Genomic DNA, 17862 nt, shown 5'->3' with positions numbered 1-17862 from the left:
TGTCATTAATAAGCTAAAATCTTGTTTTTAAATGATGTCATCAGGTTGCTCACCAGTTTGTGGGAAGGAGTGGACATGGCTGGCATGTCCAGCGTTCCTCCAGCATAATTCAGAATGAGTTTCTGGAAATCAAGACATATGTGAAAAGTTTTCAGGTTAGTGATTTCTTTTTTTTTTTTTCTTCTGTATTTTATTGGTCAGAGTTGGCGATGAGCAGCATGTGATGAATAAAAAACCAAGCAAAACTGGGTTGCCTTTCCCCTCCCTGTCTCTTTTCCTACTTTCTGTATAACTTAAAGGACCTCCCTTGTGCCAAAGCAGGTTTCCTCGTGCAGACCACGCTCCATGCACGCTGATGCCAGTTCATATTCAAGGGATGCCTTGCAGCCTCACTGAATGTTGATCTGGATTTACACAACATAACAGGGATCAGATTTTTGCCCACTGGGAGCTGTCAATGAATGCGGAGTGTGACGTAGTGCTTATCTAGCACGCACACAGGGGACCCTGCTGCAAATCAGGAATGACTTCACTAAATCCAGTGGAGCTGAACAACCATAAATGAGCAGAATGAGGCCCACGCATTATCCCAGGCTAGTGCGATATCTTTAACAGGCCCTAATGAATTCAGCTGCAGCATGTAGTCATTAATCCCAGTGGAAAGAGTACCATTACATGATCTGGGATTCAAGAGTTTGCTATTAATGCACCAGGCTGCCGTCCTGATGCACAACCCTCTGTGGCTGCAGGCCTCGGGGAGCAAGCATCACCCTGCACCAGGCCAAATCCCAGCAAGGCTCTTCTGGCAAAGGCTCTTCTGGCGCCTTCAGGTCCGGGTAAGCAGAAGGGCTGGTAAGGAGGAAAGGCCAGGGTAATATATGGCACACGGGGCACGGAAATTGTTTATGATGCAAATATGTTTAAAAGCACGGCGTTGCCTCCTCTGGGAAAAGAAGCTTAAAATTGAAGTCTAATGATAACAAATGATTGTTAATGAGTTGTCTAAACATAATAGATGGAAAGAATTAAAAGCCTAGAATAAACAGGGTTTCATTAAAACACAATAAAGAAACAACACAAATTTCATATCTTGGAGTAAATGGGCCCTTGTGATCTTTCAGGGAGCAGGGGGCACTGAGCTGCAGTGCATGGGTCAGGGGCTGGGAGGGATGGTGGATGCTGGCTGGGCTCCTTGCTCTCCTTGCTGCAGGAGGATGGAGCAGCTCTGCTGCGGCTGCTTGAGGCTCCACTTCTCCACAGCTTATGCACAGGAGGAATTCACCCTTCCACCAGCGCTCTTCTGGTGCTTACAGGCAGGTGCTTTCTCAAATGTCCCGCTTGAGCACCTCTGAGTGCTGTCAGTGCTCAGAGATGGAGACGTGTTTTGTTCGGAGGTGTTTAAAGCCAGGGACTGACTAACCCTGGCACTGGAAACCTCCATGGCTGCAGTTCAGGCAGCCCACACAGCCCTTCCTGTAAAAGCCTTACAGCAGCAAATCTCAGTTTCAGGGTCCACAGGATCGCTGGGGACCTTAGGCTATTCCTAAGTAACTCTGTGAAAGTTACTAAGCAAGGCAAGCTCAAACCAGATGTACAACAATCTACAGATTGTATTTTTTTAAGCCCTTCAGAGACTAATCTTTTTTTTTAAGAGCCCACAGATACAGTGAAAATCACTGCCCTAGAAAAGCGTGCTACGGAGAATGTGAAATTCTGCAGAGATCTTACAAATGGTTCATCAGAGTGTTAGATGCCAAAAGCATGCAGCATATTTCATCTCAGTGTGTGTCAGATGGTGTATAGTGGATAGGTTTTAGACCAAGATTTTATTAAGGACGTGTGAAGAGGTGATCAATAATTCCTTGGTGGGTTTGTTTCCTAGACTGTCTGCATTTGACATAATAACATTATTTTTTCTATTTGTGTGTGGTAGGACACTTTGAAATTTCAAAGTTGTTTTCGGGCTCTAGAGCAGACCCACTGTTTCGGATTGCATTTAAAATCATCCTCTAGACATGAGCAATATTCTGCAAACCACTATTGTGGTCTGCGAGGGTTTAGTCTTTCTAATTTTTGTTGAAAGGAAATCTGGGGCAATAGAGGAAAAACTGAAAGATGTGGCAAAAAGCCTGTTGAGAATTCCTCAGAAAATATTACTTTTTTTTTTCTTCTTTTTTAAGGAGAGCCCTTTTTTTCTCAGGGCAAAAAAAAAAAATCTTACCAAAATATCTATTTTCTGTTTGTTGGCCTGGAGATCTTGTTTGCGTTTCAGGAAGGATTGCATGCTCAGCGGAGTGTGTGTGAGAGCAGGAGTTTTCGGTGTGGTGACGTGTCTGTGTTTCGGAGTGTGTCCGTGTCCCAGTATAATGTACTTGTCTTTATTGATGCGCCTTATGATGGATGGATTGCAGAGCTGGCAGGTTCTTCCTGAGTGTTTGTAAAGCTGCACAGGGCTCGGTGCTACAGGGTCCCAGTCCTGACAGAAGCCCAGAAACATCCCTGCCAGTCAGCCAGGGCCTGCTCCTGCCCCCTTTATTCCTGCCGATTTGTACTGTCTCTGTGACTGGTTTGCCTGAAGCTTCTGGGAATACTTGTGAACACAAGCACAGAACAAACAAGGCTTGAAAAATCCAGGCAAGAATCAGAGCTGTGTGGTGCTAGAGCTTGGCAGTGTTTCCCAACGGAAAATGGCTCTTTTAGTGACATAGGGTGACTTTTGCTTGGTGAGGGGAGTCCAGATTTTTTATCAAAGGACACAATTTGGGAGTTTCTGTTGAAGCTAGGAAAGGATCAACATTTCAATGTGGATTTAGGATTTTTTTTCAGAGATGACCTAGAAAAAATATCCCTTCTCCTCTCTACAAATCAATGAAAATCAAAGTTACAATTGAAATGAACTTTCCTATAGGAAAAAAAATGTTGCTTAACATCTTTACTAATAATTATCACTACTGTTGTTGTTGTTATTATTTTGTTAATACTATTAATACAGCTACCTGCTTGTGTGCTTGGGCTTAACGTAGCACAGTCCGTCTTTCTGAGGACATGCGGTCGTATAGCTGGGGCACGTGAGTACTTGGGGTCCTGCTGTACATGTGATCTTGTCAGTGCTAAATACAGCTGTGCAGAGGCACTGAAAGAGGTAGTGCAAACCTTGAGCTGTGTTTGTTTGCACTGAGCTCTGTACATGATCGCATGGGGAAAAGGCACATCCTTGTGGGTACGTTGCTAGTCCATAGCAGAGAGGAGGCCTGGAAGGTGGCAGTTCTTTCTAGAAAAGCAAAAGAAGAGAGACGTCTTCCAAATGCTCCTTGCATTGCAGAATGGCATCAACACACTGGTTCATATCTGAGCTTCTTGGAACCACAATATTTTCAAGAAAAACTTGTTTCGTATGCATCCGGCTCCTCAAATAGATCTGGTAAAATTTTAGTTTGATTAAATTAAATAATATTCAAATATATATCACAAATGTCATCTCAAGGCCCAATTTAGGGAGCCCTATGCCTAGCATTGTGGACAGGCAAAGACCATGCCATGGTGACTGTGCAGGAGGGTGTGAACCCACCGGGATGACCGTGCTTATCGAGCTTGCAGCCACAGCAGTAAACCTTGCTGGCTGGGCAGCGCATGACACACCTGAGGTGTCCACGCTGGTGTGTGTTAGTCAGGCTGGGGGAGTTCGTCTCCCTGGGTGTGCCCACGTCACACTGAAGCAGCGTGGGGGCAAGCAGGGCTGCTGGTTTAGCAGTTGGCCTGCAGGCCTGGAAGAGGTATGCATGGCAGTCTGCCTGGCTGCAGTTGCAACCCCAAGGAAAGTTATAAGGTTCTGTTAGGCAGCGCTGGCCCTGTCAGTAAATCATTGCACAGTGCAGGCTTTTTCCCCCCCCCCCCTGCATTGGACTCCATAGAGAGTCAGACAGACTGTGCTGAGCTGGTCCCATCTGCACCCAACCTGGACAGCAGCTTTATCTTGCCTTGTAAAACTGCAGAGCTCTGTGACAAAAGAGTTAATCTCTGCCTTTGTTTCTCTTCCTCTCTCTCTTCTCTCTTGCAGCGGGACTGAAAGGCAAGATGAGAGCAGATCCATCAGTGTCAGCTGCTTTCAGTACATCAGCACTTTTGGGGGGTTTGTTGGGGACTAGCCCCTCAGCAATGCTTCCAAACTGCAAGTGCCCTGCAGGCAGCCCCCTCCTCCTGCAAGCAGCCAGGCTGCCTGGGGGGGGCAGCGTCAGGCCCCCCCGTGCCACTGGCCAGGGGCTGGGTGATAAATGACCGCCTGAGCCATCGTGGTGGCTAGCGAAGTCCGGAGGGTTGGCCAGCGCCAAGCTCCTGGGGAGGCAGCAGTGGAACCGTATTAATTTCTGGGCGTGCATCCATGTGTGTCTGTGTGTCTGAAATAATACACTTGACACACACATGCTTCACTTCCAAAACAGAGTAACACAGAAGAGGGGTGGAAGAGAAAGGGAGGAGAAAAAAAACAAAACCAAAACCCAATCTGATTGGCAGGTTAATGAAGCAGTTCATAAGAGCGATGTGTATTATAACCATAGAAACCACTTGTAAGTGTTCAGTCGCTTTACACATATAAACACACTTCCATGCCTAGGTCTGTGTATATGCATTTACCTATAAATAAAATGTGTGTGCCTGTGTATGTGCATATCTGAAAGATGCAGGACCGCAACATCAATGCTTTTCAGTGAAACCAAGGAGTAAATGGGAAACAGAAAAAATTAAGCTCCGTTAGCCTAGCAGCATTGTATGTCCTCCGCCTTTTATTTTACTTCTGGGGTTGGAAGTCTTCCAAAGAAGTGGGGGGAGTTTGTAACACACATCTCACTGACTTGTATTCCTAAGGCTTTTTGGTATTCTTGAAAACTCCACCTGTGTTTCCTGACCCCAGGGTCTCAGGCAGAGCAGCCTCAGCCCATCCACACTAGGCTGGGAAGATGCAGTAGCGTGGAGAAAGTGGAGCTGGAGCCTGAACCCAATCTAATCCAGTGTTTTGACTAATTCCTCATCACATTGGTATGTCACCCTTTGAAAAGATAGATGTATCTTTTACTAGGCAGATATTTGGACGTCTTTGTTTGCCTCTGTATTGTATATATCCGTGGGAATTTCCCCATGTACTCTGGACTGGGGCAATGACTTACACAACAATCCTTTCTTTTGTGGAACCTATTAGCAAATATAAATAGCGACATACTGAGCTCTTGTGGATGGGCAACAACCCCAGGAACTGAAAAAACAAGTTCAGCATGACTTTTAGCTTTTCATTTCATGACTCTGCTTTTACTTGTAAGCCTCAATGTTACAGTAAGATATTTCCTCTGAGTGCTTTTCCTAGCTTGTCTTAGGGAAAAAGAGAAGATTAAGAGATTTCTCATGTGCACAAAGGAGTGATAAAGTTGCCAGCTCCTGGTAAATGCCATGTGGTATTTCCAAGTATCATCATTGTGGATGAAAAACCTCAGAGATCCAAGTGCGCTGGAAAGGATCAAGACCAGAAGCCTGATAGACAGTGCTCAGCCTACAGAATAGAATGATGGCTTTGATACTGAAGTTTGGTTCAGATTTAAACTTTTGAGAAAGTCCTCAGCAAATTCCTCACTGAGAGTATACAAATAAGTTCCTGGCCTCAGGACTTCTGGAAAGAGTTGTGTCAGTTATTTTCTCCCCTGATGTGAACTCTGAGATGAAAGCAGTTAGGTGGGATGTGTGACATGTGGCACCAGGCAAAGAACATAGATACAAGTGTGTCACTTGGGCAATTTGCAAATGACCATACATATCTAACCATATATGCTTATGCTTTTGCTACAGCACCAAGGGATCCATTATTAGAAGGCAACCAGTGTTGTCTTGGTCTTGGTCTAGGTCTTGACCAGAGTTCTTGATGAGCTTGTGATCAGAGGAGCTTACAGGCAAAATGGTCAAGTATTTCTGTTAATCCTACAGCTGCAGAGCAGAAATGCCATGTTCCTGATCATATGAAAAACTGAAGGCAGAGCTTGGAATGGGACTTGGATCTCCAGCATGGTAAGCCTGGTTTTTCTGTTTCTGTCTATACTCATCATGCTAACACTGGCTGCACATTGCCCATTTTCATTCTGGTGAGAACACCAGTTTTCTTTCAGTTTCTGTGCTCCTATTCCCATGTGTTTTTAGCAAAGTCATCTGAGTTTGTAGCTCTGTTGCAAGCAAGTTATTTGGCCTGTGTTGTGTGTTCCTGCCCCATTATGAGAAACAGCATTTTGTCCAAGGAGGCTCTTGTGGCCTTTTTTTGCATCCAGATAGTCAGTGCTCAGTGAACACTCAGGAAAAAGCCTATTTTTTTAAAATGTGAAAATTTACTCCTAACTATAGCTGCGTTTATCAAAATTATTTCTGGTAGTGTAAATAGGCACACTCAAAGCTATTTACCCACAGATCTGATTTGCAGCTTGTTGAAACTGCTGGGAAAATGCATGTGGGCTTCCTACATTCCTAGAATGGGATCTTCCTAGCACACAGCTCTCCCTGGAGAGTCGTGCTAGCGGATGAGTCTGAGGAGCAAGCCACTTTGAAGGAAAGGATGGATGCAAATGGTTTTGACAGCATTGTCCAGCCCCCACAACACTACTTACTCCTGTCATTTCAGTATTAGAGACCATGTGGGTTCAGTGGCCAGACCTCATTAATGGGGAACAGAGGTTTGTGGAAATGAGCACCTCTGAGTTGTGGCTGGGAAGTCACAATGGGTTTCCTGTGTGCCTGTGCTAAGAACAAGGAAAAAAAATCACGTGTATATACTGAGATTGTCCAGGGTGGAATGTTATGCCATTAGAAGTTTGGATTTATTATAGTCAGCCAAACTGTTTTTCCTCCCTCTGACCTCCCCCTGCTGGCTCTGGCTCTCAGCTTGCTGCTCGCTGTTTTCCAGTACCCCAGCTGGAGTCTGGGGAGTTGCCGGCTAAATTTCCCCCTGCCTTTTGTTTCTGTGAATGGTAGACTGAATTTGGGGAAAATGCCTTTTACACAGAAGTGAATAAGTGTACATCTTAGTCTTTAGGGGGATCATAGCTCTGTAACTGGGAGTCCTGTGGCTTTGGGTACAATTTGAACCACTGTGAACACTGTTCTGCCTAGCATCCCCTGTCCTTCTCTACACTCCCCTCGTCCTCTGTTCCCCAGGTTCCCCAGGGTGTGTAGTTGTCCTCCACAAGCATTTTAACTTCTCTTTGTAAGATGGAAGAGAACAAACTGACTTAAGCCAGGGTGGAAGGAGATTGGGCTGATGGAAGTTCAAGCTGTAGCCTAGGGAAGTGTCCTTGCAGCAAGGACTTGCCAGGTCTCAATTTTCCATCAGGAAGGACCGTCAGGTTTGATGCTGCTTGTGCAATTCTTTCTTCTGCCCCTGGGACTGGGGCAGTGGCAAGTGCTGGCGGGCAAATCATTTTATATGGGAGCAGTAGGTTGAGGGAAGGGAGCAAATGACGTCTCTGCCTTTGATGGTAAGGAGGAGAGGGCTGCACATAGCACCTCGGCTGCCTGCTGCCCAGGCCAGCCAGCCAGACCCGGGAGACATCCCGGTCAGTGCAGCAAGCTCAGCTTTGCTGCCGTCAGCAATGCTGAGAGCAGAAGCTGGGGATGGGTGAATCCAAATATCTGGATTGTGTGGATATTGGCTGGAAATATTGCACCATATCCGGGTGGCTGCCTTCACATGATATCCATGTTCATCAGAAAATTAATTATTCCATCCACCCGGCTCCCTGAGCAGTGAGGATTACCTCTCAGTACCTGGAGCTCCTCCTGGGGGTGGTGTGGGTGCGTGAGCATGTCTGTCTGCATGCCTGCTTACTGAGGGTGTGTTGTGGACATAGATGTGCACAGACAGCAGGAGATTGTGTGTGACTGCAGACACAGAGAAGGAATTGCACAGGTGATGCAAAGATCAGGAAGACTCCTGGCTCTGTGTGTGTGAGAGAGAGGATGCCCTTGGGGATGCTGAGTGGCTTTGGCTGCATAAGAGAGAAGCATTTCCCTCCAGGTGAGGTGAGCTGTGTGCAGGGAGCAGAGGGTGCAGGGTAGGTGACAAGGCATTCCTTGTCTTTGCCTTTATGCGTATGAGGAGCATACAGATGGCCTAGACTGTGCGTCGCTGCTTTTTAGATCTGACTTCAGAATGGTTCATGTGGGATGCAAGCCGAATTTGCCTATGATTTCCTGTGTGCTTATGCTTAGAACAGGGAAAAGTTCATGTATGTACACAGAGTGTTGAAAAGCTGCGTGTGCGGTGGAGGATCTGGTGTCAGCTGGCATCATTATTATTTTGGATTCATTTGACACTGACTATGGCCCTCCTCAACACAGCTCCAATTCTTCTCTTACAAATTTTGCAGCTGACCAGCCCCGTGTACATCACTGTGTGACTTACACCAGCAAGTAAGCAGAATAAGGTCTCGTGATGTTTAAAATTAAAACCTTTGAGCCCCTGCCCGACAGCTTTCTTGAGGTTCTTTAAGTCACAAAAGGTCTTATCTCCCACAGGGCAGTATGGTCTGTGTATGCACTGGGGTTGGGGTTTTCCAGCTACAGCAGCAAGGAGTGATCTCTCCTGGAAAGCAAAACTACTTAATTGTGGGTTGACTCTGAGAGCAGCCTGATTGGCTCTGCTAGGCAGCGCAGCGCTGAGTTTCAGGCTCGGGGTATTCTTGGAAATTTGTATTATTAATTGAAACCTTATTAATGGCAAACACAGGATGACATTTTACATGGTTTAGTTATGTTCTGTGAGTCGTTGGTACAATGCAGCCTCAGCCACGAGGCAGGGAAGCTCCTGCTGTAACTGATAACAGAGAGGCAATAACAGCTCAGTTCCCACTAACTGGTCCTGCGGTGACAGGGACAGCCCCTGCAAATGTCTGATCATCATCTCTCTGGTGGCCACTCTAACTGTGGTTAAGGGAAGTCTCAGAGGAAAGCAGAATCGTGGGCTTCAGAACTTTGGCTTCTCCAAATGTCAGAATTGCCCTTAGAAATAAAAGGGTCTTGAGGTGAGGGAAGTGCTGACATCACACTGGAATTCAATAGCCCCAAGTTTGGGGCAGGAGATGTGATGTTGCTCTTCATACTAAAACTTTGGGTGCTGGGCAATGGCTGGGTTCCCTAGAGCAATGCTTGAGTCCCATTCTCCCATGTTTGAGACATGGGTCAAGTCCAGGTCTGGTATATATGGTAGTGGGAGAATTATGTGTGTTTGGGAGAGAATTGACTATTGCTCATAATAACCTGCAAAAGTCCTTCTTTTCCTTAGCTCATCTCCATAGATGGGCAGTGCCATATATCTAAAAATCGAAATGAGATTCCCGTTGAAACAAGAACAGACTTAGATCCTTGATATTTTTTAAACAAAGTGGCATTGTCTAGTTAGTGTGTAGACATGGCTGCTGTGGTCCTACCTAGTCCATCTTCAGACAGATTTCAGAAGGCCACTGACCAACAGTTTTTCTTCTTTCTTATGGCTATAAGCATAGGCAAAGCGGGTATACTGCTTAGAAGAGGCACTCCTGTAAGCCACAGCTGTGAACCTGCAGCCTCTTTTGTCTGGGGAGAAACACAAGACAGTACAATAACCTGAAACATCCCCATTGATCCTCCTGGTCCCTTCTTCCCTGCAGCGGTGTGTGCACCCTCTCTTCTCTGCTAGAACTCCCTGGGTCTCCTCTCACACAAGGGAAAGTTCAGTTGTGGGTGCCAGCTGGGCTGTTCCTTGTCTATGACAGCCGGGAGGGGCTTATGGAGCTAAATATCTTCACAGAGTGATGGGAACTTTTTTGAGGACCTCCACAGATCTGCCTGTCTACAGATCTGTGGGGACACACGTGGTCAGTTGCCCATATCCAGTGCTGCAGTCCCACTCTGCAACATCAGCTTCATCAATGGCTGGAGCTGGGTAGAAATAAGACTTCTTTGCAACAGCTGAGAGCTGTTCAGGGGTATGCAGGCAGCAGAGCTCCTCTGCACTCCCTTGTCCAGCAGCAGAATTATTCCCACAAAGGCACTGCAGGCACCGGGAGGAAATTGTAGGCCAAGCGCTTAAACTCTTCCACCCTGGTTTAGCCAGAGCCCCACAGCTGTGGATTGTCTGATGCCAGCAAAATAAACCAGATGGATGACATGGATGGAGACAGGCCAAGCTGGGATGGAAAGCACAGAGTGCCCTCCTGACTTGACGGGCTTCTGTAAGATGGAGTAGCACAAGCTGAAAAGAGCCCTCAGCTGCAAAGCTCCCCCTGTTCAAGCGGCAGGAAATTGGACCTACTGCTTTTTGAATGGTTTCAGCTGTGGCTGGTGGGATCTCCTCTTATGCTGCAGGAAGAGGGATGGTGCCCTGGGTACCTGCAGGAAGATGGGATGTTTCCAGGCTCCATGGGAGGGAAGAATCCAGATCCGCAGCTGTAAAGATCAGCGGGCTTGGGAAGAAAAATCTAACAGTCGTAGCGAGATGTGTCATAGACCGTACACATGCTAGAGAGTGTAACTGCAGTTGCCAGTTTTGGTTAGCAGGTTGCAGGAAGATGGAGCCCACACAGCCTGCAAAGGACAGTAATGGGCCAGTGCTGCTGGGCAACATTTGCTGCTTTTGCAAGAGGCTGGTCTTGGGTGTTCCTCCAGCACTTCCTGACCACAGTTTGTTACCTGGGTGATGACAGTGCCTAAAATGCAGATTAGACTCTCGCTGTGCTAGGTGCTATATATACAAACCTAAGGAAATTCATGTCTAAAAGAACTTTCTCCCATAATTAACAGGACACTGCTTTGTGGATGGGTTGTCCCAAAAGACTGAGGAAAACATAAGTGCTTCAGCCCACCTGCTGTCCAGGGTTCCCTGAATACTTCAGAGCCCCAGGTGAGGCAACCTTGTCTCTGCATCTCCCCACTAGCTTTTTATGTCACCCAAGCTTGGTGCTCTCTAATAACAAGTCTTCTAAATGTCTCATTGATCTCTTGAGCTGGGAGGCTACAAAGGCCGCAGGACTTTCTGTGGACAGAGGACTCACCTGCAGAGAGACATGGAGTCCATATTGGTGCTGAGAACAGAACTTCACTCTGTCCTAGACTTATGCCTTAGCTCCATGACTGGCTTGCTTTCCAAAAGACTATCTGGGATGTTTTGAAAGGTAGGGGCAGCGTGTCCAGCAGCATAATATGTCTACAGGATGCTTTGGGGTACTTTGAGTAGGGGTGTCCAGCTTTATTAGGTGATGGGTCTTTCCAGCATGAAACCAAGTTGCTAGAGCTCATCTCAAAATAAAGGCTTGAACGTCAGCTCAGTGCCTCTTCAAGTCAGGCCAAGCTGCTTGCAAGTCTGTTTTGGAAGGGTTTACTGGACACTCCCCTCAGCGTGCTGGAAAATCAGCCCTGCTGGTAACAGGTACTGTCCAGACCCATTACACTGTGTTTATGGGGTTCAGTGTGGAGGGGTGGATCCAGGATGTGCTTGCCAGGCTGTTTATGGCTGTGGGGGAGCGTGCCCTACCTAGGTGTGTTCCCCACCTCTGCCATTTGTCCTTTTTCTCTATCCTGCCATCCCCGAAGCAGCCCGGATTGGTTATAGCCCACATGTTATAGCGGCCAACCTGCAAAGAGAGAGCCAGAAAAAGTTAATGTGGAGTTCTGGTCTACTCCCAGGATGCATTTGGGCTGCAGCCCATAATGATATGTATAATTGCGAAGGCCTGCCAAAAAAAGCAGGCTGGATTTAATTGAGTCAACACACTGCTATTAATAATAAAATGGCAGAGACTTTGCTATTAATCACTTGTGCTGGCTTTATCACAGGCAGTCTCGGCTATCTGGCTACCAAACAAGACCTTTAAAAAAAATGGTGCAGTGGAAAACTTACTAGTGGGAATACACCTGCTAACAAAATAAACCTTGTAAACAAAATGTTCCTTGCAGAAGGAGGTACTTTCTGAAGGGACGGGCTCTTTGGAAGGCAAATGGGGAGTATGTCAAGGTATAGGAACAGGTATAGGAACAGATCAGGTGGAGGATGCACTTGGCAAATGGTGTATCTTTGGAAAAGATTATGCTTGATAAAGGACTTTGTTTGGGGTGGGAACTCAGGGAGAAATGAAATCTCCAAAGACAGAAATGTAATTGCTGCAGGAATATAAAACAGCCCAGGGAGGAATGCATCTGTTACTAGGAAATGGCAAACACTGTATCCACTAAGGTACTGAACAAAACGGGAAATGCAAAATAAATAACATGCCTGACACCTAAATTGCAGACCTGCTTGTGGAGGGCTGGATAAACCATGGTGTGTTGTGGTGGCTGGCTGGATGTGGAGCTCTGCAGCCCAGAGTGCACACTGCCAGCACTGCACGCAGCAACGTTGGGGCAGGAGGGTCTGGTCTGCCATCGAGGCCCAGAAGTGCCCTCTTTCTGGGACTTGCCTTGGCCGTGCAGTGGGGAGGAGGAAGGAGTTGAATGGGCTCCAGCCCTTTCCATGCGTGCATCGCCTGCTCGTGTTCCCCGTGGCCCTTGACGGGCTGCACCCCAGTGCCTGGGAGCAAGCCACGGGCTGGCACCGCTTCCTCGCGGCTGTGCAGTAAGAGCACGCTGCAGTTTTAAAAGGCCTCCCCCAGCTGAGGTTTTTATTGTAGCAAACATGGCAATGGCATTCTTTGCTTTTGCTTCTGAGTAGAGCTGCTTGCCATGATTGTGTCTGGGAAGGGACCATGAAGCAAAAGGGTCAGAAACGCAGGAGGAAGGGAAGGGGCTTGAAAATGGTGCATCTGAGCAGGGATGTGATGTGTTTATAGGCAGAGCCGAGGAATGGAGAGCAGGTAGAAAACCAAACAAACCAGATGCCATTATATGGCTTTGAGTGGGGCTTAAAAAAATTAAGACAGGGAAAGATTTTGCTAGCAGGCGCTTGGAAGGGGAGGACTCCTGCCTTCCACATCTGAGAATGCCAAAGGAATGGATCTTCTCTTGCAAGTTTTCAAGCACAAAGGGATACATTTTCTGTGCACCAATGCAAAAAAATCTATGTGCATCTTGCACCAAACAGTCAAACAAAATAAATCATTTAACAGGCTTAAAGGCCTCTTTCTTTCTGCTATGAATTAAATAAGGTTTGTAAATGAGTGCAAGCATTATCCATCAAGAAGAAGGAGAAAAAAGAAAAGAGAGAAAGCAAGAACAAAATCCCAGAAAAAAAATTATCCACTTCCTGCTGTTTTCCTTTCCTCCCCATAAAGTGAGTGTCTTATCCTCAGAGAAATTCACTTCATTGTTAGAAATAGCCGAAATTGGCTTGCAACTAGTAAAGATGCCAAGAATTTGCACCTTGCTCTGTGACCTAAAGCAAAAATGACATGAACATTGACAAATTTGACAAGGAAATTTGTGCAAAAAACAACTTCTATTTGGCTAGCCAAGCAGCAAATATGTCGGATGATATGCTTTATTAAGCAATCCATTTTTCAGCAATAGCTGCACCATCTGCAAAGGTTAGTGTGCATCAGGCTTTCCACAGAATTTCATCTGCGTCTGCAGCTAGGTGCAACACACGACCACATTTTTCATGTACATACAATTTTGGATGCAAATAGAATACTTGATGAAAGAGGTGACCTTCCGGACTGACTTCCCCCATGCAGTAAAGTCACAGGCACAGAAGCAGCTGAGGGAAACATATCTCTGCCTGGAGGGAGGGGGGGAGCTGGGGAGAGGGAAGAGGAGGAAAGGGAGAAATAAAAAGAGGAGAAAACTTGAAGGAAGAGTGTTTCCCAAATAAATGCTTTGGCATATCACAAAGCAGAGACTCCACTTGTTCTAGTCAAAGGGGTACCAAGACTGTTCTGTTGGGTAGCTGCAGTTCCCTTCTGGATGGTGTCCATTTCTCAGCCTTCTAGTTTTTGTCATGTTATCTTGTGTAGTTCCTGCTGCTACGATATCTAAGCATCCTTGGCTTTTCTCCCTTTACTTTTGTTGGTCCCTCTGTCGTGTTTTGCATTCCAGACTTGTCATCTCATTTCCTCTCTTCCTATGATGGTCCCTGCCTAGGGCTGCTGGATCTCCTTCCAAACATCCTTGGCTCTACAGGCAAGGAGAGGAAGAACTGCGTTCAAATACTAGTTGGATGTAGGCATTTTCTGCCTTTTTTTTTTTTTTTTTTTAAGGCATGGTGGTCCTGCCTTTGTATTTTCCTGTATTGTTTTCTACTGGATACAGTCCTTTCGTGTCCTGCCTGCCCTACATTAGGTGGAATCAACTCTGCTCTAGTCCCCAGTCTTCTTCCCCAAGTGTATGCTGTACACATGGCTCCCTACGCCTCATTGATGGTTGCTGGTTATAAATTCATGTTCTCAATCCCTACTCCGCTTAGCTGAAGTTGGATGCCATCCCAGTGCCTTGCAACTGTCCCTGGTCCAGTGGAAAGTTTAATCTGCCAGTTCATGGCGTGTCGTCCTATGGGGAGAGTTCAGTTCAGTGCAGCTCCGCACTGCACAGAGAGAAGCTCATTAGCAGGACATGGTAGTGTCTGATGACACTGTGGTCCAAGAAGGCCTCATTAGGCACAAAATGTTTTCTGTGGCTCTCTGAGATTTCCTAGTAACTTAAGGAATTCAGACATAGTTACCACCGGGGCACAGATGAAATGGGGAGCAAAGATGCACTCTCCGAGGGCCATCCCCCATCTGTGCCTTTTGGAGGAGCAGATACTGGATGAAGCCTTTGACTCCTTTTAAGCAGCTTTGGATCTTCACTACAGAGACGCAGATGGGACTGGATAGGTCTGGCAGGCACACTGTCCCCTGGTTGGCTGCTAAGTGGTGTTAAGTGATAAATGTTAAACTTAACAAGGGGACTCTCAGATTTACGTAAGGGTTTTACTGCCTGCCAGGTATGAATGATGGAGCAGCTTTGATCTTTAGGGGGATCAGTACTGGAAGTGATTTAAACTAAAGTTAATAAAACTGCTTAAAACTGTACTCTGCAGTCCCACAGGCTGAAGAAGCCCTAGTGGTCACTTGACTGCTCTAAGTAAAAATTGTTCACATTTATGAGGGAGACCAAATCCCACTGGTGTTAACTGTGTTTCCAGCCGAATAATAAATGGCATCTTCCAAGAGTTCTACACGTCCTTCCTTACGTTCGCTGCAGATCCCATAGCCTGCTGGAGCCACCAAGCTTTTATCCACAGATGCAAAAAATGGCAGACTTGGTATTTCCACGGGGTTTTCTCATTCTCTGTCCACTTCATAATCCCTAAACCAGGTCTGTTCCCTTTGACATTTTGTAGCGTGACACAAGCTAATGCTGGTGCTTTTTTATTTTTCTACTATTGGGACTCTTGGTATGTTTTATGTTTGGAATTTGCTGGCCAGCACTGACAGGTAAATGTCATAAACATTAAAATTTCATTGGCTTCATGGTGGGCTTTGCCACCAATGACCTTTAGAAAGAGGACATCATTAAAGCATGTTTACAGTTTTTATGAGTGGTCCCGTAATGTCTTCCCCCATCCCCATACAACCTTACTGAGTTCCCCATAAAGGTGAAAATTCTCATTTGTAATGGAGAGTCTGTTTTCTATCTCCCAGGAACCTCAGCTGTCCCATCCAATATAACCACAAGTATTTCCACTGGGCATTTCTGTAATGTCCCAAGATGAAACAGCGTGAGCTGCAGTGGGAAGGGTTCTCAGGTGCTGGTGTAAATGGCAGTTGTGTACCCTGTGCTGATTCAGGTGAAGAAGTGGCTTTTTTTGTAGCTACCAGAGAAGTTGCTGGGCTTTACCAACACCCCTGTATCAGCCCAGCTCATTAGGTTTACAAGCAAGATCAAGTTCCATCACTTAACAGTGTTCACAGCCATTGTACAAATACTTCTTCCAGAGTCCTGCGAGGTCATCCTACATGCCAGGGGTTCATACCATCAGCCTGAGTCACAGAACACATGAAAATGGAAGATACCCAGCTATTGCCACAGGATTTTCTAATTCTCCTGCTATTTCCTAGAAACCCTTAAACAACTACCAGAATACTTTCTGTCTGCTCGGTAACAAAACAAGTAGCTTTTTGTGGGCCTGTTTAGAAATCAGTGATTGGCAGCCACTGAAATTGAATTAGCAGTAACTCACCACTGGCAGACGAACACTTTTATTTATTTATTTATTTGTTTGTTTGTTTAATTTCAGCCCAGTGCACTGTTATTCGTGGAAGTCCTCAGTATGATGATTTGATGAGGCCGTGATCTTGGAGAGATACAAAATGAGGTGAGCTGTTTCAGATGAATTACACGGACATCCCAAATTGTAGAGGTATGGTCAAGTCTGGGATGGGTTTTGCTCTGCAGAGCAACCAGCTGAAAACTAGCAGTGTCTGGGAGGAAGTTGCACAAAAATCTTGTTACTTGTACCTTGTTATATAATTACCTCTTGCAGAGTTTGGGTGTTTTTCTGAATTACACTCACTGTTGGAGGCAGGTTATGGGCTTAGACAGACCACTGGCTGGACAGCCTGGTATTTCCTGCGTTCTTATTTCCATGGATCCTCTAACACCCGTGCCTTTGTCATGCTGTTGTGTGGCACTACAAGGATGTTGCATGTCTGAGGTTGTTGTGGTATTTCTACAGACAGCTCCGAGTGGTATTTTCAGAGCCCCCTGATATGCTCCTCGCACTCCCACATTTTCTAAACCCCCTGGGGACTGAGGGTCATCTCTCACTTTGCATGGCATAAATTGATAATGACACAATGAAATCAGTCATGATGAAATGGCTCCATTTTGATTACAATGGGAGGGGATTTGGGATCTGTGTTTCTGTTGTGGTGTCTCATGAGCCATCCTTAAACAACAGTCGTGGTTTAAATCTTTTGGCAAAGGTTTCCAACAACTCTCCTATCCCACCTGATAAGCTTGTGGGTAGGTTCAGCAAACTCTGCTTTCAGAGGTTTTTCTACATGTTTACTGAGAAATTCTTCATGTTGCATCTTGCAGAAGCCTGTCTGTTCCCTGTGGCTGGATTTCTGTGGGGCTGCAATTGTTGTCTTAGAGAATAACAGAATTGACTCACACACTAAAAGATCCTCCTCATCCACCACTCAGTGTGTCTGAAGCAGCATTTTGGGAAGCATCGCTAGATTTATGGCCATTTGGCTATGGCTTCTACTTTCTGTCTCTCCCTGCCCTGCATCATCTAAGGGCTAGTCTCTGGTCTCGTCCCTTGACAGAGATGCCATGCGTCTCTGGAAGTCCAGGACCCTGAGACTTCTTTGAACCCAAGTCCCTGCTCTCAGCTGGTTTCTGCCCCTGGTCCATTGCACATGCTGCAGTGTGGAGTCAGAGCACTGAAATGCTCAGGCAGGACAAATCAATGGGTGTCTGCTGATTTACGCTGCTGGAGGATGGGGCCCAGGTCGGAGAGAGAGCACAGAACCCTCCAGCAGAGTCTTTTTAAAAGAAACCGCAGGCAGGTATTTCAGCCCGGTTAGCCGGGCGTTCAATTATGGCTTTTGCTACAGAGTAAAACCAGTTTTTCCAAAGGACACCGGCAGCAGCCTCTTAAAAAAGGAGTCGTGGCCCCTCCCCGGTGACCTTTCCTTGTCAAGTGCTACATGCTGTGATGTTCCTACACAATAGGGAACACTCTGGTCTCTGTGTACTTGGCAAAGGAAGAAATGGCTTTTTTAATCTCATTGCATGAATTATTGGCAAAACGTTTGAAGTGGCTCCAAGATTTCTCTCTGACTGACTTGCATTTTCTCAGGAGATTTGTGTAGTTTGGGAGTTTGGAACGTGTAACTGAGTAACTCAGAGAAAGCATTCGCTACCTTCTGAAAGGCTGCT

At 46.2% G+C, this 17862-nt stretch overlaps 1 long non-coding RNA gene across 11 annotated transcripts in view; it reads left to right on the top strand.

Moving 5' to 3' along the window:
- LOC136791237 (uncharacterized) overlaps window positions 1-17862 on the top strand; it is a 318474-nt gene that overhangs the window by 289160 nt on the left and 11452 nt on the right. For 6 of the 11 annotated variants that reach the window (XR_010832780.1, XR_010832784.1, XR_010832781.1 and 3 more), the window contains 4 exons: window positions 45-155; window positions 5968-6048; window positions 10804-10903; window positions 16211-16288. This is a non-coding gene — a long non-coding RNA (uncharacterized lncRNA). The remainder of the gene's footprint in view (window positions 1-44; window positions 156-5967; window positions 6049-10803; window positions 10904-16210; window positions 16289-17862) is intronic. The other 5 variants (XR_010832785.1, XR_010832782.1, XR_010832789.1 and 2 more) reach the window with 3 other exon arrangements.

Source organism: Anser cygnoides, chromosome 7 (genome assembly GCF_040182565.1).
Source record: "Anser cygnoides isolate HZ-2024a breed goose chromosome 7, Taihu_goose_T2T_genome, whole genome shotgun sequence".
Classification (NCBI taxonomy): Eukaryota; Metazoa; Chordata; class Aves; order Anseriformes; family Anatidae; genus Anser; species Anser cygnoides.
The sequence above is the reverse complement of the archived record's forward strand: the minus strand, read 5'-3'. Positions and strand labels throughout refer to the sequence as shown.